The sequence below is a fragment of the Callithrix jacchus genome, chromosome 14 (genome assembly GCF_049354715.1).
Source record: "Callithrix jacchus isolate 240 chromosome 14, calJac240_pri, whole genome shotgun sequence".
NCBI lineage: Eukaryota > Metazoa > Chordata > Mammalia > Primates > Cebidae > Callithrix > Callithrix jacchus.
In genome coordinates, this window is record NC_133515.1 from 87,070,230 (window position 1) to 87,096,265 (window position 26,036).

The 26,036-nt window shown below is 37.4% G+C and overlaps 1 protein-coding gene and 1 non-coding gene across 7 annotated transcripts in view; one reads left to right on the forward strand and one right to left on the reverse strand.

Moving 5' to 3' along the window:
* The window catches only part of BABAM2 (BRISC and BRCA1 A complex member 2), a 450,382-nt gene that overhangs the window by 357,371 nt on the left and 66,975 nt on the right, over window positions 1–26,036 (reverse strand). The window lies entirely within an intron of this gene.
* Window positions 13,649–13,755, forward strand: LOC118147508 (U6 spliceosomal RNA). The gene has a single exon (XR_004733964.3). It is a non-coding gene; the product is annotated as a U6 spliceosomal RNA (small nuclear RNA).

Sequence of the window (26,036 nt, forward strand, 5' to 3'; positions counted from 1 at the left end):
GAAAACTGATTTAGGGAACTAATTAAAACTAATTAGAGGAAACATCTTAACTATGTTGAGTCTTTCCATCCATGATATATTATATATCTCTCCATTTATTGAGGCCTTCTTCAATTCCTTCAATCTACATACAGATACTGAACATAAGTTATTAGATTTATAACTAAGCATTTTTCTTGGCAGGAAGGTATTTTAATTTATAACTAAGCATTATTTTTTTGGCAGGAAGGTACTTTTTAGCTTTCTATTTCTGATTGTTTTTAACTTTTTGTTTCTGATTGTTCATTGCTAGTATAAAGAAATATTATTGATTTTCCTATTCTTGTATCTGTAACCTTAAAAAACTCACTCATGAGTTCAAAGATTTTTTTTAAATATCCTAGGATTTTCTACATAGACAATCATGTTATATGCAAATTAGGTAGATTTATCTCTTCTTTTCCAATCCACATGCCTTTTATTTCTTTTTCTTGACTTCCTGCACTTCCAGTACTATGTTATACAGAATTTGTGAAAGTGAACTGTACAGTCTTTCAGGCTAACTGATGGCACCATGGATACCAAGTTAACCTCTGTGACCTGCACGGACACTCCAGATGAGTTTCTGGAAAATTTGAAGTAACTGGAAGACCATGAAAAGAGGAAGAAATGATCAACCCCTGTGGCGCCTACTTAACTTTGAGACATTCTCTATTGTTCCTTATTGCCACCCCAATTGATAAGGCCATTGGACTTTGTAACCGACCACCCCCTCCCAGCTTACAAAAAAAAACACCCTAAACTGTAACTTCTGTAACTTTCCACTGCCCACCCCAAACCTATAAAACCAACTCCTATCCCATCACCCTTCACTGACTCTGTTTTTTGACTCAGCCCACCCATACCAGGTAAATAAACAGCCATGTTGCTCACACAAAGCCTGTTTGGGGGGGTCCCTTCATTCAGCACACATGGTTTCACATGAACATCTTTGCCTCATTCTCAGTATTAGAAAAAAAGCACTTTTTTCTTTTACCATGTATGATATTAAGTTGTAGGTTATGTGTAGTTTTCTTTATAAGTTTGCGGCTGAGGAAATTCCCTTGTATTCCTATTCAGCTAAGAGTCTTTATCATGAAGATTTTAAATTTTAGTTTTTTCTGCATCCATTGATATGATCATATGGTTTATCTTGTATTAGTCTGTTAATATGGAGAATTGCATAGATTGACTTTCAAATGTTGAACTTGGCTTTTATTCCCAGAATAAAACCTGCTTGATTATGATACATTATTTTACTTTTATACATATATATAAAATGTATGTTGTATACATATATATGTATTTTATATATGTTGCAGAATTCAATTTGCTAATTTTTTTAAAAAGTTTCGCTTATTTGTTCAAAAGGGATGCTGGCCTATAGTTTGTTTGTTTTCTTCTACTTTCTTTGACTGGTTTTGATATCAGGCAAATGCCAGCCTCATAAAATAAGATAGAAACTGTTGTATCCTTTTCAGTTTCTGGAAGATACTGCATAAAATTGGTGATTTTTTTGTCTTAAATGTTTGGTTGAATTCACCTGAGATAATCTGGGTCTGGTGTTTCATTTTTGAAAGACTGTTTTTTCAACTATCAATTCAACTTATTTATGTTTTTTCAACTATCAATTCAACTTATTTAACAGATACAGGATTAATCAGATAATCTATTACTTCCTAAGTGAGTTTGGATAGTTTATTTCTTTCAAGGAATGTGTTTGTTTCACTTAACTGCCAAATGAATTGGCATAAAGTTAGGTTCAAAGTGAAAGCACTAAACCATCTTCTGTGGACTTGATTCATCAGAATAGTTTTCAAAGCCTTTAAATGCTATTCTGGTTTTCCCAAAGTATGCACTGCCCAGAGACTAGTCTTGGATCTCAGCACTGTTCTATGCTGTACCTCAGTTCTCAAAGGCTTTGCTATATTAATTCTGTCCGGTTCCATGTGTGAAGCTCAAGGATAAGCCTGAAACTTCATATACAAATTAAAGGATCCTTTTCTCCAGTACCTCTTCTCTGTGATTTCCCCGGTACTCTCTGCCTCTCAGTGGTACCTATTCCTGGTACTCTGGCTAAAAACTGGGAGTTTTCCCTTCCCATGTTTTTATGTACCCTCCATTACTGTGTCAACCTGGAGGAGCAACCCAAAAGAAAAGAGTCTAACAGGCCACTCCAAGAGTCTTGTTTCATCACTGGAGCTTGCCTGCCTTAGGAACATAAGAGTTGAAGGGGGGAAAAATAAGTTCCATCTTCAAGGATCCTAGGATGCACTATGATCCAAACCAGGAGATATGGAAAGAAAAGATAAACAATTTTTTTAAATCATAGGAAAATGACCTCCACATGGGTTAATCTTTGAGTTTTTATTTCTTCTCAGTATGTTGATAATTACTTTTCCAAGTCCTCAAGCAGTTCCTATATGTATCCGTTAGGTACTCTATAGTTTTAAATTACAAACAATGAGAGAGATAGGGTGTAGTATTTACTCCTTTTTACCAAGAATTGATAATTAAAGCTACTAATTATGGCCAGGCATGGTGACACACGACTGTAATCCTAGCACCTTAGGAGGCCAAAGCGGGCAGATCACCTGAGGTCAGGAGTTCAAAACCAGCCCAGCCAACATGGTGAAACCCATCTCTACTAAAAAATAGAAAAATTAGCTGAGTGTGGGGGCCTGTACCTGTAGTCCAAGCCACTTGGGAGGCTAAAGCAGGAGAATCGCTTGAACTGGGAGGCAGAGGTTATAGTGAGCTGAGACTGAGCCACTGCACTCCAGCCTAGGTGACAGCACAAGACTCCAACAAAAAAAAAGAAGCTTATAATTAAAATAATAATTAATAAATTATAGTTAACCTTTATAATATACAAAATAGTTCTGTTTCAACATGTCATCAATATAAAAGTTATCAGTTAGATATTTTACATTTTTAAATATAACATTTTAGCATCTGATGTGTATTTCACACTTACAGCACATCTCAATTCAGACTACCCACATTTCAAAGACTCCATCACCACAAGTGGCTACTAACAACTATATTGGACAGCACAGACCTAGAGGAAACACTGATTAGGAAAGACAGAAATAAAGGGAATGAAGGGAAGGTAAGAAAGAAAAGTCACCAAATTTTCCATGACTACCTCCACATAAAATGTCCTCACTAGCTCATTAGATAGCATATTCTGTTGCTGGGCAGTTAGTAATCATTGGAAAAAGTTCTTTCTTATATGCAAACAGAAAATATAGCTACAAATCTTTTATCCACTAACACAAGTTCTACTCTAAGCATTATTCTACATGATAGTCCCCAAATCATCTGCAGATGATTGTCAGGTCTTTTTTTCATCTTCTCTTCTCCAGGTTAAATATGCCTAGTTCTTTCAGTGGTTTATAATAAGGCAATTTTCAGGAAATTAGGCCACATGATTCTTATGTATATCAGAGAGAATATACATGTTGCTGATTCTGGGAAAATTAGACTAATTCAGAAAGGGATATAATGTCCTATCTTCAGATACGTTTTAAATGAACTTTTAACCTTGTATTTTTGTATATTTGCATAAAATAACAATATTTTAAGCCAAATGCTATAAATTAGCATTACTTTATTGAGCAATAAATATTCTACTGCAGAAAATTTTAGTCTTTGTAATCTTCCAATGCATATTCACAAACTGTTTCATTACTGCAATTTAATTCTTTTTTAATAACTACAATGCAGGTGACACTATAAAAAAGAAAGTAAGCTTTTTCAACCTTTCTATGATTGTTGTTTTAAAAAGTAGTCCAGAATTAAATATAATTTTAGAACAAATCAATAATGATCCCTGTCATGAAACAGTAAAACATTGGGGGAAAAAAAGAGGAAATTTAGCAAATAAGCTTGATTTTTATATACCAATACACACATTCACACACCCTTGATTCAGGTGTAGCTCCTAGGACACTATGTATTTACATTTAATCTTCTGTAAATGAAATATCATAGTGAGATGGATGTTGTAAAGTTAGTTTAAACATACAGAATAAGTAGCTTTGCATTTACTGAGAAGTAAAAGAGACATTGCCATTTGGAGGAAACTGAAAAAACCCTGAGATGTGAAGCAATAGACAAAAAAAGAGTAATTAATTATTCCATACTTAAGCTTAAGAAAAAGAGCATGTGACTATAAAGATTTTGGTTAAACTGGCAGGATAAATGATGCTTTCTAATTCGCTAAAGATCAAATTTTCATTTATTAATTTACTCAATCCTTCAAGAATATTAAACATATACATTATGTTAAGTACTGTCACTGACAGAAAAAGACTAAAGAGATTCTGCCATAATAAAGCTTGTAGTGTTGATTCAAGATAGGGTTATCAGTGGATCCTAAAACCATTGGACAAAATGCTTTTCAGAACAGTATACAGTCTCAGAGTGTCACCTCACAGATCACTAATTAACTAAAATTGAGAAAAGGTATCTTTATAATGGGAAAATCTGGTAGATGCAACTTAATTTAAACAAGTGGTCAAGCAGCAGCAACAATGGAACAAACTGTCATCATGGACCTTGTGGTAACTGTATTGGGAAATATATAACATCGCTTATTTTAAAAGCTTGACAAATATATTTAAACTGAATACAACCAGGAAGATAAAACCAGATACCAAATTGTGGGACATGTTACAAAACAACAAGCCCAGACTCTTCAAAATCATTAATCATCAGTGTCATGAAAAATTAAAAAAAAAAAGAAAAGAAAATTGTTTCGATTAATGAAAATAATTTTTTTAATGTGAATGGTAAATATAATGCATGATCTTTCACTGGAACACAGATCTGGGGAAAAAATGGTAAACAACATTAATGGACAACTGGGTAAATATAAATATGGACCACAAATAAGATGCTACTGTAACCATTGTTAAACTTCTTGAGTGTGATAGTGGCACTGAGATTCTACAGGTGAAAAATGTTCTTTTATTGGGAGATATATAGTGAAGTATTTAGGGGTGAAGTAGGAAAATATTTGCAACTTACTTTAAAATGACTCAAAGATTTAGAGATACTGTACTATATGTCTATATCAGCATACACATATAAATGTAAGTAGAGAGAGATTTTTAAAACATGGCAAAATGTTAACAACTGATAGATTAAATAAAGGGTTTACAGATGCTCATAGTATAATCTGTTCCAATTTTTAAAAGGCAGCTGTTATCCTTTAAAATAACAATTTGAGAGAAAAATATAACGCAAAGTAAAAATTTATTAGCATCACAAGAAATGAACAAATAACACACCATGCAAATTCTGAAAATACAGGAATTAGTAAGGATCTAACAGATGTCTTAACTGAAGAAGTGGCACTTGGACTGGGAGTTAGAAAACAAAAATCTAAAATTTAAAAAGTTAAAAATACATTAATATATTCCTTTATTAAAAGTGAAACTATAGCATATAGACTGTATACCAAAAAATTCAAGAATAAAACAGATTTAGAAACAAAGATACAAAGGGAACATCATGAGCAAAAGCAGAGTAGCAAGAAATTCAGGGTGTACCTGGGAAGTATAGCAAATGCCATGGTGACCCACCGTACTTCCCTTGGTCCTCCCACCCAGAGGTCACCGACAGCTCTGAATTCCTGTAAAACAGTTTCTCAGCCATGGCACTATTGACATTTGGGAATGGGTAACTCTTTGCTGTAGGGGGCTACCCTGTGAACTGTGATATGCTTAGCAGCATCCCTGACGTGTACCCACTAATGCCAGCCAGTAGCACTTTTTCCCCCAGTTGTGACAACCAAAAATGTCCACAGACTTTACCAAATGCTCCCCAGAGAAGAAAATAACCTCCTCCCCTCCCCCAAACCCTACCCTCAATTTGAGAAAGAATCACTACTACAAATCACAGCCATCCAGCTCCAGGAACTGCTTCTATCTGCATAAGGGCATTCTCTGGCCTCAAAGGTAGCTTGGCCAGTACATAAAAGGCTAGACTACTTGGAAGTGAATGACGCCAAGAAAGAAGGATAAGGATAGATGTATGAACAAACTCCTTGCCCTTCCCTGAGACAATACTGAAGTGAGTTTCACATAGCTGGGAGGTTGAGAGTGAAACATAACCCCACTTAACCACAGCAATAACCTACTCTCAATGCACCCTATTTTGGCTTTTTTCCCTCTCTTTCTCTTCCCCACTCCCTCACTGTGCTTCCAGAGATTACTTCCTGTATTAGTCCATTTTCACATTGCTGATAAAGACATACCCAAGATTGGGCAATTTACAAAGCAAAGATGTTTAATGGAGAACTCACAGTTCCATGTGGCTGGGGAAGCCTCACGATCGTGGCAGAAAGCAAAGAGGAAGCAAGTCACATCTTGCGTGGATGGCGGCAGGCAAAGAGACAGCTTGTGCAGGGAAACTCCCCCTTATAGAACCATCAGATCTTGTGAAACTTATTCACCATCCTGAGAACAGCATGGAAAGACCTACTCCCACGATTCAATTACCTCCCACTGGATCCCTCCCACAACATGTGGGAATTTAAGATGAGATTGAGGTGGGGATGCAGCCAAGCCATATCATTCCACCCCGACCCCTGCCCATATCTCATATCCTCACATTTCAAAACCAGTCATGCCTTCCCAATAGTCCTCCAAAGGCTTAACTCATTTTGGCATCCAAAGTCTCATCTGAGACAAGGCAAGTCCCTTCTGCCAATGAGCCTGTAAAATCAAAAGCAATTGTTACTTACTACATAAAATGGGGGTACAGGTATTGGGTAAACACAGCCATTCAAAATGGGAGAAACTAGCCAAAACAAAGGGACTACAGGCCCATGCAAGACAGAAATCCAGTGGGGAAGTCAAATATTAAAGCTCCAAAATTATCTCCTTGGACTACATGTCTCACATCTAGGTCATGCTGATGCAAGAGGTGGGTTCCCATGGTCTTGGGTGGCTACACCCCTGTGGCTTTGCAGGGTACAGCCACCCTCCCAGTTGTCTTCACAGGCTAGTGTTGAATGTCTGTGGCTTTTCTAGGCACGTGATGCAAGCTGTCAGTGGATCTACCATTCTGGGGTCTGGAGGATGGCAGCCCTCTTCTCACAGCTCCACTAGGCGGTGCCCCATTAGTGACTCCGTGTGGGTGTTCCGACCCACATTTCCCTTCTGCACTGCCCTAGCAGAGGTTCTTCATGAGGGCCCCATCCCTACAGCATACTTTGGCCTGGGTATCCAGGCATTTCCATACGACTTCTGATATTTAGGCAGAGGTTCCCAAACCCCAGTTCTTGACTTCTGTGTACTTGCAAGCTCAACATCCACATGGAAGCTGCCAAGGCTTGGGGCTTTCACCCTCTTAAGCCATGGCCCAAGCTCTATGTTGGTCCCTCTCAGCCACAGCTGAAGGGGCTGGGACACAAGGCACAAAGTCCCTGGGGTGCATACAGCACGGGGACTCCAGGCCCAGCCCATGAAACCACATTTTCCCCCTAGGCCTCCAGGCCTATAATGGAAGGGGCTGCTGTGAAGACCTATGACATGCCCTGCAGACATTCTCCCAACTGTCTTGAGGATTAACTTTCCACTCCTCATTAATTATGTAAATTTCTGCAGCTGGCTTGAATTTTTCCTCAGAATATGGGATTTTTTTTGTATCACATTGTCAGGCTGTAAATTTTCCAAACTTTTATGTACTGCTTCCATTATAAAACTTAATGCTTTCAATAGCACCCAAGTCACCTCTTAAATGCTTTGCTGCTTAGAAATTTCTCCCACTGGATATCCTAAATCAACTCTGTCAAGTTCAAAGTTCCACTAATCTCAAGGGCAGGGGCAAAATGCCACCAGTCTCTTTGCTAAAACATAACAAGACTCACCTTTGATTCAGTTCCCAGCAAGTTCCTCATCTCCATCTGAGACCACCTCAGCTTGGATTCTATTGTCCATATCATTATCAGCATTTTGGTTAAAACCATTCAACAAGTCTCTAGGAAGTTCCAAACTGTCCCATATTTTCCTGTCTTCTTCTGAGCACTCCAAACTGTTCCAATCTCTGCCTGTTACCCAGTCCCAAAGTTGCTTCCATGTTTTGAGGTATCTTTTGAGCAGCACCCCACTCTACTGGTACCAATTTACTATATTAGTCCATTTACACATTGCTGATAAAGACATACCTGAGACCAGGCAATTTAAAAAAAAAAAAAGAGGTTTGATAAAGAACTCACAGCTCCATGTGGCTGGGGAAGCTTCACACAATCATGGCATGAGGCAAAGAGAAGCAAGTCCCATCTTAGTGGATGGCAGCAGCCAAAGAGAGAGCTTATACAGGGAAATTCCCCCTTATAGAACCATCAAATCTCATGAGGCTAATTCACTATCATGAGAACAGCACGGGAAAGACCTACCCCCACGATTTGATTACCTCCCACGAGTCCTTCCCACAATACGTGGGAATTCAAGATGAGATTTGGGGTCGGGACACAGCCAAACCATATCACTTCCCAGTGAAGTATATTTACTCAGATTTTTGTCTCAGGGCCTGCTGTTTCAGGAACCAAAAAAGGCAGGAAGGTTGGCTGTTCAATATTCCTCCTGGAGAAATGAAATTTTAGATATCTAATCATGGCCCTGTGTGATTTTCCAAAATCATATCTCTGACAGTTCTGCCTATTAAATGACAACCCCACAGGAAGACAGCACTCAGTCTGGGCCACTAAAGATCAAGGCCATAAGACAAGGCTTTGGTATTCTTATTTCTATCCCACAACTAGTGAAGGAGGGCAGCAGGTCTGTGCCCAAAAGGCAAATAAAGAAACAAAACAAACAAAGCTACTTAATACAGAGGAGAATGGTTCAAGCTATTAAAGCTGCCTGATGTACCAAATTAATCAAACAAAAAGCACAGCCTGAGCCCTGGGAGAGCCTGGCTCGGCAACTCACTACAGCCAGCCAGACATTTTCACAGAGTACAGCAATTTCTTACAAGAGTTATAGCTGGTGAGTAGTGAGGGGACAAAGACTGAAAAGCCTGGCCTGAGGCCCAGAGTTTAAAAAGTACAAGATGAGCCTGAAACATCTGGTCGTGCCAGAAAACAAGAAACTATCAAAGGCTTTGGGGGTCATATCAACAAGACTTGAGGAGCCATCACGCAGAGGCTCCTGGGCAAAGACGAGTGAATTTAAGCCTCAATAACAATTACTATAATGAATTAAAACACACCAAATGATTTTAAACCCATGAGTTATGAAACATTAAAAAATCAAGTTATCTTCAGAAGATATAAAGGATCTACACGTTATTTTGAAAACTGGAAAATAAAGGAAAAGAAAGAATTTATCCTATCTCTTCTAAAAGAACCTGTACTCAGGATTACCAAATAGTTGATCAGGAATAACTATTTACACAAGTATTCCAACTAATAAATGAAGAAGAAACGACAGAATATTACCATTTTGCAACACTTAACAAATTAATGGATCTAAGCGAAGACCATTGAAGGCTGCCATATTATAGACCTCTAATGAAAGACTATGTTACCTGTGAGATATTCTTACCAGAAATAAAAACCAAAACAAAACAAAACCTGAACCTGAGTAAGCCTCTAGATCAAACTACCACATTAAATGACCCCACAGAAATGAAATCATCAAAATCAAACTGTGGAAAACTAGAAAACAAATGGTCCAGCTTCGTTACAAATAAATACAAAACAAAGAAGAAAAAGAAGAGAGAAAAAAGAATGAAGGAGAAGGAATGAGAACCAGATGAAGAAGAATATGAGGAAGAATAGGAAGAAAAGAAGGAGGAGGAAAAGAAAAAAAGGAATGAGAGAACAGATAACCGCAAATAAGAGACCTAAATGACATATCAACCTATTGCAATGTGTAAAACACACATACATTTTACATATGTATGTTTGTCTATGTCTGTATATATGTATGTATGTATGTATACATATATATATACCAAAAAATTGAATACAGACTAGTAATAAAGGATTTAAGAATTAGCATTGATTTTTTTTAAGTATGGCAATGATATTCAAGTTATGTTTACAAAGAAAGTCCATAGCTTATAAAAACACAATACTCATGGATGACACTTGGAATTTGCTTCAAAATTATTTGGGAGAAAGCTGATGGAGGACACATGAAATCAAATTGTCTATGAGTTAATAGTTGTGAAACTGTGTGATAGGTACATAGGAATTTATTATACGATTCTCTTTACATATGTAAATGTTGAAATTTTCCATTTCAAAAATATTTTTAAGTGATTTTCTCCAAGACTCCACATATTGCCACCAAGACTTCATTTCATATGGTAAACCAATATAATTTATGTTGAAATAATTTTCATTCAGCATATTTACAGAGTTGGGAAAAAAAACCTTATAATAAAGGCAACCATAACATTTATCACCAAAAATGGGACACCCAGAGTGGGAAAAAAGGGCATTATCAATAACTAACCAGGACAACAAGCATACAGAAGGATATGGTTAATTACCCTCCACATGTTATCCAGCTCAGTTTCTGACATAGTTGAATTCACAATTATCCCCTAAAACATACCGTATCTCTAATAAAGAAGTTATACAGCCAGGCATGGTGGTTCACATCTGTAATTCCAACATTCTGAGAAGCCGAGGCCAAGGATCACGAGGTCAGGAGATCGAGACCATCCTGGCTAACATGGTGAAACCCCGTCTCTACTGAAAATACAAAAAATTAGCCAGAGGTGGTGGCATGGTGCCTGTAGTCCCAGCTATTCGGGAGGCTGAGGCAGGAGAATTGCTTGAACCTGGGATGGGGAGGTTGCAGTGAGCTGAGATCAGGCCACTGCACTTCAGCTTGAGCAGCAGAGCAAGACTCTGTCTCCAAAAAAAAGTTATACTATGTCTATTTCCATTTCTCCTGTAATAAAAACCTCATTATTTCCCAACACAGTTCCTTATATTAGAGGACAACACCAATTATTAAAAACTCTCTGGGGAATCAAAATCTGTTTCCTAATAACTTCTACTTGGTAGCATTGGTTTTATGTTCTAGAAGAACAAAATTTCATGAGTAGAAAGAACCCAGAACTAAGAACAGAGAACTAGATCCGCTAAGAACTAATAAAATCATCTTGGACAATTTATAAAATCTATCTGAGCCTCCATTTCCAGACCTTTCTATCTTTAAAAACTAGCACTCTTAGCCTCTTCAAGCAGTATGTAATGTGTCATGATTTCTGTCAAATACCCGCTCCTTAATGGTGTTCCTACGGTGTGCTGCCCAAAAGTCAATGCAACACTCAAGTAAGGTCTACCATATCACAGGCACAGCACAACAACCTCATTCCACAATGTAGACCCAAAGTTTTGTTAATTCAGCACAAGACTGTGTTAGCTTTTTAGTAACTGCATCATATTATTGGTTCACACTACATATTGCAGATAATTTTTTCATGTAACTGCTTTCCTCTACTTATAAAATTGAAACCTAAATAATGGATGTCTTCATCTGTTTTGTGTTACTATAACAGAATACCTGTGACTGGGCAATTTATATAAAGAAAAAGGTTTATTTAGCACACAGTTCCATAGGCTGGGAAGTTCAACTTTAAGTGGTCAGATGTGGCAGCGTCTAGTGAGGGCCTCATGCTGCATCAAAACATGGCAGAGAAATCAAAGGGAAACCAGGCACATGAGAAGGAAAAGGGCAACACAGGAGAGGCAGCTTCATTTTATAACAACCCACTTTCTTGTAAACTAATCCATTCTCATGAAAACTAATCACCTATCGAGAGAAATATACTAATCCATCCATCTTCATGACCTAATCACCTCTTAAAGGTGCTACCTCTCAACAGCACCATGCTGGGGACAAAGTCTCAACATGGCAAACAATATTCAAACCCTAGCAATGGATTTTAGTCTTATTACATCCTGCTGCTTCCAATCCAACATACTAACCTACTGGGATAGATTGAAATTTTGTCACATGTCACAGTAGCTGTCTCTTTCAACTTCTGTCCTCCACAAGTTGAACCAATATGTTATATCGCTCAGAAAAATGCTGAACAAAATAGAGTCAAAAATACAACCCTAGAGTATTTCATCTGAGATTTTCCAATGATTGTTCCATTTACTGCAAATTTACTTAACTACTTTTTGGTATAATAACATATGAAACATCCAGAAAGACATCAGAGGAAAACTGTTACATTTTCTGCTGAAATGATTTGCTATGTCAGCTAATCTACCATTAAAAAAGCATAAGACAATTTGATATAACTTGCTTCTATGTAAACCCACATTGTCTACCAAAGATATAATATGTTTTAAATGCTCTCAAACAATTTAATAATTAACTATTGAATCCTATCCAATATCAATTTAAAATTTAAAGAGAAACTTTAAGAATATAGCCTTCCTTCTTCTTTTTCTTGTTTTGAGTGGTGTCCTCCTCTCAAAAAGATTGCAGTGGTGCAATCTCAGATCACAGCAACCTCCACCTCCCAGGTTCAAACAATCCTCCTGCCTCAGCCTCTGGAGTAGCTGGGATTACAGGCGTGCACCACCATGCCCAGGTAATTTTCGTATTTTTAGTATACATGGGGTTTCACCATGTTGCCCAGGTTAGTCTTGAACTCCTGACCTCAGGTGATCCATTCACCTCAGCCTCCCAAAGTGCTAGATTACAGGCATGAGCTACCTTTCCTGGCCTGTCCTTCTTTTTTTTAAATATGGGGACTATAATTTGCTTCATCTATAGTCTGCTGCTATTATCCACAATGTCTTCACCCAAATGATTACTGTGGTAATTCTAGTAATTCCACTTGTCAAAAAGATCACCACTATAAAAGGAATTTTGTTTTGGCTAATTAGTTCAAACAAGAATTCTGCTGAGAGCACCCTTCAGTACCATAAAACTGTCATACAGATAAGAAAATAAAGTTGTTTTGTTCCCAGGACAAAAATATTTTTTGAATGACCATTGTAATGTTGTCCCATGGATAACATTCTTTTTAATGATAGTAGCTATATATGCACTTACCAAGAACACTACTAAGGAAATTACTACAGTAGGTAATAGATTAGATGACATCAGATGGTCTTAACACTAAAAGCATATGCAGTTCTTTCAGTTCAGTTAATTATTAGGATGAGATAAATTTTGACAAACCAATGTTTCTTAAGAGGTATGGTAGCAAAACAGTAACTTGAAGAGCTAATATTCTATTTTAATTAAATGTGCTTTTGACCATATCAAATTTCTTTCAGATCCCTTCTGTTTCATAAAATAAAACTGGGTATTTATTTAAATCATAAGCTAAAGTTAAAACCTTTTGATAATTCACTTCTAAATACATTTTAAGTACATTTGAAATGAAAACCCAATTTTTTCACTCACAAATGCTCAAAAGAGTTTAGCTATACATATCTGGTCCACCTTATTATCTTGACCTTTAAATTTTCTTCCCTCATATTTCCCACAGTAAAGAAAACCACCAGGCACAGTGGCTCACACCTGTGATCCCAGCACTTTGAAAGACCAGGAGGATCCCTTGAAGCTAGGAGTTAAAGACCATCCTAGGAAACAAAGCAATGCCCTGTCTCCACAAAAAGATAAAACATGTGCTTGCTTTGGCGGTACATATACTAAAATTGGAAGGATATAGAGAAGATTAGCATGGCCCCTACACAAAGATGACACGCAAATTCATGAAGCATTCCATATTTTTCAGAAATCACAAGCATTCCTATACACCAATAACAGACTTAAAGAGAGCCAAATCAAGAGGGAACTACCATTCACAATTACTACAAAGAGAATAAAATACCTAGGAATACAACTAACAAAGGATGTAAAGGACCTCTTCAAGGAGGACCACAAACCACTGCTCAACAAAATAAGAGAGGACACAAACAGATGGAAAAACATTCCATGCTCATGGTTAGGAAGAATCAATATTGTGAAAATGGCCATACTGCCCAAAGTAATTTACAAATTCAACGCTATCCCCATTAAGCTACCTATGACCCTCTTCACAGAACTGGAAAAAAACACCTTAAACTTCATATGGAACCAAAAGAGAGTCTGCAGAGCCAAGACAATCCTAAGCAAAAGGAACAAAGCTGGAGGTATCATGCTACCTGACTCCAAACTATACTACAAGGCTACAGTAGTCAAAACAGCATGGTACTGGTACCAAAATAGAGATATAGATCAGTGGAACAGAACAGAGGCCTTGGAGGCAACACCACACATCTACAACTATCTGATCTTTGACAAACCTGACAATAACAAGCAATGGGGAAAGGAGTCCCTGTTTAATAAATGGTGTTGGGAAAACTGAATAGCAATATGCAGAAAGCAGAAACTGGACCCCTTCCTGACACCTTACACTAAAATTAACTACAGATGGATTAAAGACTTAAACATAAGACCTAACACCATAAAAACCCTAGAAGAAAATCCCAGGCAAAACCAGTCAGGACATAGGAATAGGTGAGGACTTCATGACTAAAATACCAAAAGCATTGGCAACAAAAGCCAAAATAGACAAATGGGACCTAATTAAACTCCACAGCTTCTGCACAGCAAAAGAAACAATCATTAGAGTAAACCAGCAACCAACAGAATGGGAAAAAACTTTTGCAATCTACCCATCAGACAAATGGCTGATATCCAAATCTACAAAGAACTAAAACAGATTTACAAGAAAAAAACAAACCCATTCAAAAGTGGGCGAAGGACATGAACAGACACTTTTCAAAAGAAGACATATATGAGGCCAACAAACATATGAAAAAATGCTCATCAACACTGGTCATTAGAGAAATACAAATCAAAACCACACTGAGATACCAACTCACACCAGTTAGAATGGCAATCATTAAAAAATCTTGAGACAACAGATGCTGGAGAGGATGTGGAGAAACAGGAACACTTTTACACTGTTGGTAGGTGCGCAAATTAGTTCAACCATTTTGGAAGACAGTGTAGCAATTCCTCAGGGACCTAGACATAGATATTTCATTTGACCCAGCATTCCCATTACTGGGTATATACCCAAAAGATTATAAATCATTCTATTATAAAGACACATACACACATGTTCATTGTAACACTGTGTACAATAGCAAAGACCTGGAGCCAACCCAAATGCCCACTGATGACAGACTGGACAAGGAAAATGTGGCACATATACACCATGAAATACTATGCAGCCATAAAAAATGATGAGTTCGTGTCCTTTGTAGGGACATAGATGAACCTGGAAACCATCATTCTCAGCAAACTGACACAAGAACAGAAAATCAAACACCGCATGTTCTCACTCGTAGACAGGTATTGAACAATGAGAACACATGGACACAGGGAAGGGAGCATCACACACTGGGGTCTATTGGGGGGACTAGGGGAGGGACAGTGGGGGGTAGGGAGGTTGGGGAGGGATAACATGGGGAAAAATGCCAGATATAGATGATGGGGGGATGGTGGCAGCAAACCACATTGCCATGTATATACTTATACAACAATCCTGCATGTTCTACACATGTACCCCAGAACCTAAAGTGCAATAAATATATTTATGTGTCTGTGTGTGTATATATACATATATGTATATATATGTATATGTATGAGGAGGGATAACATATATGTATATGTATGGAGAGGGATACATATACAGACACACATATGTATATGTATATGTATATGTACACACACAGCTAAAACATTAGCCAGATGCGGTGGCATGCATCTGTAATCCCAGAAACATGAGAGGCTGAGGCAGGAGGAATGCTTTAGCCCAGGAGTTTGAGGCTGCAGCAAGCTATGATTCAGTGCATTCTAGCCTGCGTGACAGAGTGAATCTTATCTCTTAAAAAGAAACAAACAAACAAACAAAAATTTCCAAATTATTTTAGAAAGTAGTTCAAAACTGTTGTTTAACATATGAATCAAAAAGATAGAATTAAAGGGCGGTGGGGAACAGGCATGGTGGTGTACACCTGTAATCTTACCAGTTTGAAGGAGAATACCAGGCTGAAGCAGAATAATCACTTGAGCCCAGGAGTTTGAGACCAGCCTAGACAATATAGTGAGACCCAATCTCTACCAAAAAAAAAAAAAAAAAAAAAACCTAAATAGCCAGATGCAATGGTGCATGCCCATAGTCTAGCATATTCAGGAGGCTGAGATGGGAGGATCACTAGAGCCTGGGAGATCAAGGCTACAGTGAACTATGATTGCACCACTGCACTCCAGCCTGGGCAACAGAGTGATACCCTACTTACCTCTCAAAATATATATATATAATTAAGGCAATTAGAGATGTATCAGGCCAGGTAATAGAAGTGAATCACAAATCCATGTTACTGGGTCAGAGCATAGAAGATATAATCACATGCTAACTACAGATGCTCCTCAACTTACAATGGGGTTACCTCCCAGTAAGCCCATCATAAGCTGAAAATATTGTTAAGTAAAAATGCATTTAATAACCTACTGAACATCATAGCTTAACCTAGCCTACCTTATGTGTGCTCAGAACACTTACACTAGCTTATAGCAAGGCAAAATCATCTAATACAAAGCCTATTTTATAATAAAGTGCTGACTATCTCATGTAATTGATTGACTACTACACTGGAAGTAGAAAGCAGAATGGTTGCATGGGTACTCAAAGCATAGTTTCTACTGAATGTGTATCACTTTCACACCATCGTAAAGGTAAAAAACCCTAAACTGAACCATTATAAGTTTGGGAACTGAACCATCTGTTGTCTTAAAAACACCTACAGCAAAATAAAGCATTTAAGACTATTCTCTACATCTCAAAGCTGTAACTGACCCTTTATCTCTCATAAGCCTGATTAACTTCTCATCCTATTTTCACCAATTTCTGCAGGCGATTTCCATCCTCAGTAACAAAACAAAAACAACCAACCACAAGTTGTTACTCCTCAAGTGTCTAAGAGATTCCCACACAATAATGGAAGTTTTTCAGTTAACATCCCAGTGCCAACTGACCACCACCTTCCCCAGCTGATACATGGCAGAAGGCATTAGCATCCGATGGTGTGTTTACTTCCTGTTCAGCAAAGTCATTGCTCATCCTTATTTCTCATCATAAGCAGATGATTTGCTCTTATCTACTAATACGGAGAAGTTGATTATTATTGTCTGATAATAAAGATTATATTTCTTTCCTAACATGTTAAGTGGAAAAAGCACTGGGCTTGGACTCAGAAGTTCCATATTTGAGTTCCAAGTCCCTGACATCCCAGTTATTTGACCTCAGGCTAGTCACTTAGGCTCTGTGGTCCTGCCTTACACGTAAGGCAAGACAGCCAGCTCTCAGAAAGTTGTTGGAAGATTAAAATGAGATCATTTCAAGTAAAACTACTTTGGAAAATACAGAATGCTATATGACTGTAAATATTTCTTTCTAATTCCTAGCTGAGTTATACAAAGTAAAAATTTAAGGCTGATGTGGCATAGCTCAACACAGACAAGCAACACTTGCCAAAAAATCAGGAGAAATAACCACAGAATGCTAGCTGGGGAGAAAAAAAAACACACCAGTCTTTCTTTGAATTCTGAGTTCATTGTTTAACAATGAGTCTTTTGCTGCTACACACACAGGCACAAACCAGAGCACCAGCAGCAGAATCAAACTCACACACAAAGGGCAACCTTGGACTGTGCCTTGCTATAGCTCCCACAAAAGAGTGCTCAGAAGGCTGTGCAAAACTCCACTCGCCTTCACAAACTTTGTGAAAATCAAGCATTAGCCTGTGGAATTCAGGAAAACAACTGAATAATACTCTTTACTGTCAAATAACTCTGAAATGCCTAGTAACTGGATAAGAAAGATGTAAAAAAAAATGGTATGAAGGATCCTTTGAGTTCACACATGACAGATCTAAACAATAAGTCTAACAATGAACAAAAGCAAGTCCAGTAATCCGCAGAAGATAAAGTGGGAAAAAAATCTATTGAATGAAAAATTAAGATGCTAAAAAATTAGGATGAAGCAATCAGAATTCTTCAGAAGTAGATATAAAAAAGTACTTTTCGGAAGCAGTGAATGAAAAGACTAAAAAATAAAAATAAAACTATAACCAGCGTAAAAACAGTTAAAGACACACAAGCTCTAGCCAACATTCACTGAAAGTATCAAAAAATCAAAATCAAGCAAAAGAAAACTAGCAACTTTTAAAAAGCAATAACATCACAATGGCAATTTTTCTAATAGTTTAAATGTAAGTTGGTAATAACAAAGGACAAAGTTGTGCCTCTTCCAGGAAAATTATGCAAGTCAGACAGAGGAAATCAAGCAGCATCTGTGAGACCGAGTTATCTACATGTACTGCAGTTTTCAGGGAAGGAGGAGAGAAAGAAGAAAACACAAGTCACAACATCTCAGAAGTGCCAAGGTCACTCTAACACAGTAGAAAAGAAAATAGAACATTGAGAAATACTGAAATAGAAGCATGTGACAGAGATCAAAAGTGAAATGTAGACTGCTCTGATAACCTAGGGGCAAATTCTATCTTCTGACTAGACTATATAAAGATTGGATATATCACAGTTATCCTCTCATGAAAATACCATTCTTTTATCCAGTAATAGTATTTTAATGAGACTCTACAGCATCTCTTTCTAAAACATTAATTAAAAGATTCCAATAATTAATTAGGTATCTAACTTCACTAAATGGAAAACTGTCTAAAACTTGCAGGATTCCTAGGCTCTTGGGACCACATTTGAACAAGGAGCATGTAATCCTTCACAGAAACAATACATTGACTTGCACGTGGCTAGTGACCAGATTGCTGGATGCTACAGAAAACAATTCTTACTTTTATAGAAGCAACTCTGCCATTCAATTACCAACACTTGCTGAGTCCTCAACATGGACAAAAGCTCTCTGAAGCTTCCTAACTAGAACTGGAGATTTGTTGCTTTCTTCTCTCAAGAAAGCAGCTACTTAAAAATCTAAGGCCCCACTCTAAAGGTAGTGTCCTTCCATTTCATAAAACTAAAAGTGGCTTTGGGTTATTCAAATTCCTCGAGTCATCTTGAGATTCAGAGCTCACGAACACAGAACCACAGTGAGCCCAAGGCACTCCTCTGGGAAAAAAAACTTCTTCTTCTGCAGGGCTCAAAGTACTTCACACTGATAGTGTATACCATGTGCGAATTCTCCCAAGGAAGGCAGACCACTCACACATAATGAAAAAATGCCAAGCCTCTGTCTGTCTGTCTTTCCTCACAAGAGTATTTGTTAGGCAAGGAGCTAAAGGTCAGTCATCTGTACTGTCTTCAATACTCTCCACCAAGCAGCCAGGCCTTTGAATGGGAAATGCTGTGGTGGCTATCTTTGGAAAACACAATCTGCTGCCTTCCACCTCTTGGCAGGTGAGCTCAACTCCAACTTAATAAAAAAAATTTTTTAACTATTATTTATATATATATTATATGTATGTATGCATGTGTATATACATACATACATATAAAATATCCTGCGGAATTCATGAAAAAACTAAATGCTATATACTGTCATCAGATGTGAATTCCTCACCCTTTCTCCTCAATATTCACCCATTTCTTTCCTAATCCTTTTGTATTTTCCTCCTCTCTCTAGAGACAACCTCTATATTCCTGCTTCTCTTCCCATCTCTTCCACCCTCCTCTAGACTCTTATCCACACCTATTCTTCAGGGCCTACATTCCAATATTGCCACCTACAAAACTACCCCAAAACTCAGTGCATAAAACAACCATTTTCTTATGCTCATAGATTCTGTGGGTTAGAAATATAGGCAGAATGTGTTTGGAGGATTCTTCTGCTCCTCACAGCATTGAGTGAGATCACTCAATGGTATTCAGCTGGTAATAGACCGTTTGAAAGGCCCAACACAATCTCACTGACATGTCTGATGCCTGGGCTGGGAAAACCCCGAGATAAAAACTGACATCTGCAGCACTTACACATGGCCTCTTCATGTGGTTTGGCTACCTGACAGCATGGCAACCTCAACATAGACAGAATTCTTATGCACTGGTGCAGGGCTCCAAGCAAAAGCATTCCTCCTAGTAAGATGAAAGCTGCATTGCCTTTTATGACCCAGCATTGAAAGTCATATGGCATAATAAGCATCATATTCTATTGGTCAAAATAATCACAAACCTACCCAGATTCAAGGGGAGGAAAATGATATTCAAAGGAGTGGTAAGGTCATGGTATAAAAGAGCATGTGGAATGGGAAATGCTGTGGCCATCTTTGGAAAACAGAATCTGCTACAGTCTCTTACTTAACTTACTACTTCCTTTTCATCTAAAATCATGCTCTGTCTACCTAATTCTTTTTTAAAATGTCTATTCTCAGTGCTATCTAGAGTAGGCTTAGATAAAGAAATAATGAGATGGTAATTCTAGGCAGAGATAAAAGAAATAGCAAAACTTAGAGGGTAGAAAGCAAATTACATGCCCAAGGAATGATAAAGAACAAAATGTTCAGAGGAGAGAACAGCAGATAGTGTTGAAAAGTGAGGTTAAGGACAGGCTATCAAAGCAATCTGGTTTAGTAGAAAATGGGGTAAAGAGAATGCTGGAAAGATTATGATGGTTCCAAAACAAATGGAAGCCATCAAATACTGTGCTTCAAAATTTGGACTGAGTAGGTCCTCAATAACGACTGGTATATAGATGAATGAATTAAAGTACTTGGAAATCTGTGGATTCTTTTCTTTCTACAGGAGATGGTCATTCCTGCAATTGCCTGGCACTTGTTTTACCCAAGTGTAGTGAGATCATGTTGCCGAAAACAGAAAAAGGAGAAACAGAAAGACAAGAACTAAATTTTTTTAGCCAGAGAAGAAACAGTTTTGCAATTTGCTCTACATTGAGATGACCAATTGTTTGATTTCAACATTAAGTAGCATTCATTCCTTAGTCATGACATACTTTAGGCATACTGTCAAGCAACACATCTTGTGTCTAAATTATTTCATGATTTGCTTATCAAATTCAGCCCAAGGACAGAATCAAAAGCTCTGCTAAAATTGGGATAAATTCAATTTATCCTTTGCTTCTAATGTTCTATACTCATGATTCTGTAATAAGAGATTGATCTACTAAGAACTGTTTTTTACAAAGCAAAAGTGGTTAGTCCCATTGTAGCCCAAATGTTGGCAAACTACTTTTGTGATTCTTTCTGTGAGTTCTTTCTAAATATGCATGTCAACCTGCTAGATCTATATAACCTTCATAATTATCTTTTACTTTCTTTAATGTAGAAACTATCCTGCTGCTTTTCAAATCTTTAAGTACTTCCTTATCCCACTGGAAGATTCCCAAAATTACTTAGTGTCCTTCCAATTAAGAATTTCCACATAAGACATCATCTTTTAGTGCCTTTGTATCACTCATTTAATGAGCATTTCCTGATTGTCTACCATGTGGGTCATCTGCAACAGACCTTAGAAATCACGGAGGATTCTTGCTCTTACAATTTAACGATATATTATTTTAAAAACTAAAGATTTGGTTTGATAGAAATAATCTGGACATCAGATTCTTTCTTGTCTCAAATCCAAAAATTTCTTCCTTCGTGCCATCCTTAGCGCGCTAATCAGGATTTGGGCTGTTTCTATGATGCTATTGACTGATACCCATAAATTTAGCCTTCAAAAAGTTCACTATTTTTTTTTTATAAAGCAGCACAACTTATCTTTACTTTACCTTCATTCATGTTAGGAACCAGAACACAAAAGAAACCAAGAGCTATATTAATGATGCAGTTTTATTCTACACAAAATAGGATTTCTGTAAAGATGAAAAGATGATGACTCAGAAGTATAAAAGATCTGTGCCATCACAGATTATTAAGAATACCATTTAAAATATTTCATGCATGAGGTTGCATCCTCTTTATAAAAACATTCCTCTTTTAGGTGAAGTGGAATAAAGGTAATCACCATTCTACAGAAAAAAAAATCAGTTTGTCAAAATGTGACCTGTGAGCCATAAGAAAGGAGGAAAATAGCTCATTTTTCTAAATCTCACAACATGGTTCACCCATTATGGAATGAAAAATCAAGAAAATTAAAATGATACTTATTTTAATATTAAATTGTCCCCAAAAAAGTACTTTATCTCTGTGTTCATATAGTTTGGAAATCCAATGTAAATATTCAAGTCATATCCAAGGTGAATAGTCTTAGCAGATGCTGATATTAGGAACAGAAAAATCTCACTAGTAAGGGAATAAAAAACAGAGAAGAAATCAGGCCATGTTACTGTCCTTGACAATCAAAGCCTAAAACAAAATAAAACCAAAAAATCCTGTGTGACTCTGAAGACAAGTATAACTTCATTTGCAATGGGGAGCAAACTTCCACTAATGCATGTATCTGTGTTACAGAAAAACCAGACAAGATTTACAAATGATATAAAAGATTACTCAAGTTTTTGCTCTAGACCAACAAAACGATCAGAGTAATTTCAAATTGCTAGCTAGTAACTTTAGAATTTGCCAAAGTTTTAAGTTTTTTGTTCTTTCAGAGGAAGAAAGCAGCAATGAGTAACAATAGTGTGCTTCCTGGCCTTAGGAAAAGTGAGACAGGAGCTCTCCAGCTGCACTTCCTAGCAAAGTATGCCAGCTGCCTTCTGCAAACTGAGATCAAATTGCGACGAACTTACAGGAGAGCAGTTATGATGGATGATCTAAAATACTGATCTGTTGCAAAGAGGATGTAGTGCAAACCACACAGGAACTGACAGGAAATCAGCCTTTGGGCTGGCAACTACAGATTCAAGAAGGCTAGGAATCCTGGACCTTTGACAGCCAAATATCATCATCTTCCTTTGTAGGAAGAGTTATACTTCTGAGACAGCAGTCAGAAAAATCTCGTACAAAGCTTTTTGGTGCCTATTCCTATTTAATAATACTGCCCCCTGCCTGAACCAGTGATTTCCTCACATGTGTAAAAAGCCCATCGAAGGTCCTGGAGCACTACTTGACCAAAAATCACATGTTTCCTGGCACACACCTTCATTCTCTCAGCCACGAGCCCACTGAATGCCATAAATGATTCACAGGCTGTCATGGTGGTAAGAAGAAAAACTAATATTTGTAGTTCACCAAATAATGAGTCATCCTTCTGGAAGAAAAGAAAGCCTTACAATTGGCAGCCCTTTGGCATGAAATTTTAAAAATTATTTTTAACATTAATATTAATTCAACAAAAGTTGGCAAAAGAAATTGATTGAGAAACGTGATATTTGGTTAGCTTATGCCATATAAAAGTCCAGTTCATGCTCCAAGAAAAAGAATGAGTAGGATATCTATTACCTATTTCTAGACTTGCCTTCTGTACTCACTGCTGCCAAGTTACTCATTCTCCCACACAACACTTTCCATACTAATTTTGACCCTTAAGAATCAAAAAGAAGTCTTGCCTTCTTTGCTCCCAAATGCCAAAATGGAATCTTTTAGTATTTCACCTTTATAAAGGGAATGTTTGAAAACAGCCCTCTTTGGCTGTGACATCAGTGAGTTGCTGAGGCCTCCAAGGGCCGGAGGAAGCATTCCCAGTCCTTCACAGTGCTGCTGCACTCCTACGGTGCAATCTGGCAATGGCCAGCGACCAAATCTTTAAAGCTGTTTTATGGTATTTAACATATGGTCATAAATTGCTCAGTGCTCTAAAGAGGGGCTAAATTTGCCGCCCCTATTGATGAGACATGTTCTTATTTATTTAAATTTAGTGGCAAGCTGGCATTTCTCCAGATGGAGAGGTTTAGGCATAAGTACAAAGGAAGATCTAACTAGAAATTAGTTGTAACTTTTCTATACACTAAATGCAACCCCACAAACTCAGGCTTACTGTGCCCAAGTTTATGCACCACTATCAAACACAGTTTACCAAATAGAAAGACAATAATATGAAAAGGCTCTAATTTCTAAGGGCCAAGAAGGGATGAAATGTAAATTTTACTCAGACTGGATAAGAAAATTTTTTAATCTCTTTCTCTTTCTCCTCAGGCTAGCTCTATTCCCACCCATCTTTCTTACCGGTCTCTTTATTCCCCTCACAAATTAGATGTATCTGGTCTTCATCTGAAATCCCACATCTGCAGAACTCTCTAGAACTTCCCAAATCTTCTAGCATTCACCTTCTTATTTTGCCATATTTTTCATTATTTATTTTTAATGGTTTTAATTTTCCATCACTAAAAGCATGATCCTACTGAAACATTTTGTTCCCTTCCTTTTACAAGCTAGCCCTGTAGCCAAAGGCAGAAAAAAATAGTTTGGTTTTTGTTTTTTTTTTTTTTTTGGTGAGATTGTTAGTAATGATATTAATGTGGATGGTATCAAAACAGAAGTATGGGTGCAGTGTGGTAGTTCATGCCTGTGATTCCAGCACTTTGAGAAGCCAAGGCAGGAGGATCACTTGAGTCCAGGAATTTGAGACCAGCCTAGGCAACATATAGAGACACTTATATATGTCTCTACAAAACACTACAAAAAACCAAAAAGGTCAGGCCCGGTGGTTCATGCCTATAATTCGGCACTTTGGGAGGCCAAAGCTGAGGAACACTTGAGCCCAAGAGTTCAAGACCACCCTAGGCAACACAGGTAGACCCTGTCTCTACAAAAAGTAAAAAAAAAATAGCCAGGCAAGGAACTCAGGCTCCTTAAGCCCAGGAGTTCAAGGCTGCAGTAAGCAACGACTGCACCACTGCACTCCAGACTGGGCGACAGAGCAAGGCCCTGTCTCAAAAAAATTTAAAAAGGAAAAAATTAGCCAGGCACACACCTATAGTCCCAGCTACTCAGGAGGATTTCCTGAACTCAGGAGTTTGAGGCTGCAATGAGCCATGATTACACCACTGCACTCCAGCCTGGGTGATATAACAAGACTTTGTTTCAAAAAGAAAGAGAGAGAAGTGTGAAGGCTAGAGCCACTACTGGTTTCCTTTTTCATGTGCCAATATAAAACTGGCCAAAGAATCAAAAGTTAATTATCTTGCCTAACTCTGGAATGTGAAGAAAGATTTCAACAAATTGGAGGTTTGACAGCAGCCTGGGAACAGTATTAAAAGAATTATTCTACAAAGAATTTAGGCTGTTTATATCAGAGAGAAGTCTTGCTTTTCAATTTCAATATATAGAAGAGTCATTTTCATCCTCTTTTGAGGGATGAAATCTCAATTGCTTCCCCCAAAGCAGACCCAGTGAAAATCAAGGGAGGTCAGTGGTCAGATAATGCTACATAAAGCCCTGCCATGCATTCCAAACTGATCTGGAGTGTCTGTAACATTTGGAGCACCCATAATATATCCCAAAAGGTCTTATGCCAACTTCTGTCTCAAATATCCTAGAGATGAGAATAGTTCAATGCCCTTAAGGGCAAGAATAATAAAGAAAAAGAGTAGTTCAAAATAAACATAAGTAAATTGAGGCCCTCTGAGTGTTTCCATTAAGGACCTAGTTTCCTAAACATCCTTCATTCTAAGGCCAGACCAGAATTTTTAAATCTCTGCTTTACCAACTCTGAAAAAGTATATGTCCTGTCTTTTCTGATATGAAGACAGTGTTACCAGTGCCATAAACTTGCAAAAAGGGAATCACTCTGAAATACAAAGATAAATAATATAAATGTAAGCATTTCTTGATACTATGTAACCTCATCAATCCATCACACAATAATCCCACTAAATGTAAATGGTCTAAACATCCCAATTAACAGGCAAAGACTGTCATATTTAAAAACAAAATCCAATTATATGCTACCCAAAATAAATATACTTTAAATATAAAGACACAATTTGGTTAAAATTAAACAATGGAAAAGCTGTACCATGTGAAATTAATGAATTTCAAAGCAAACAACATTTACAAGGACAAAGAGTGTCAATGTAAGAGGCCATAACATTCTTAAATGTTTACAAATTTAACAGAGCTTCAAAATAAATGAAGTAAAAACTGACAGAACAGC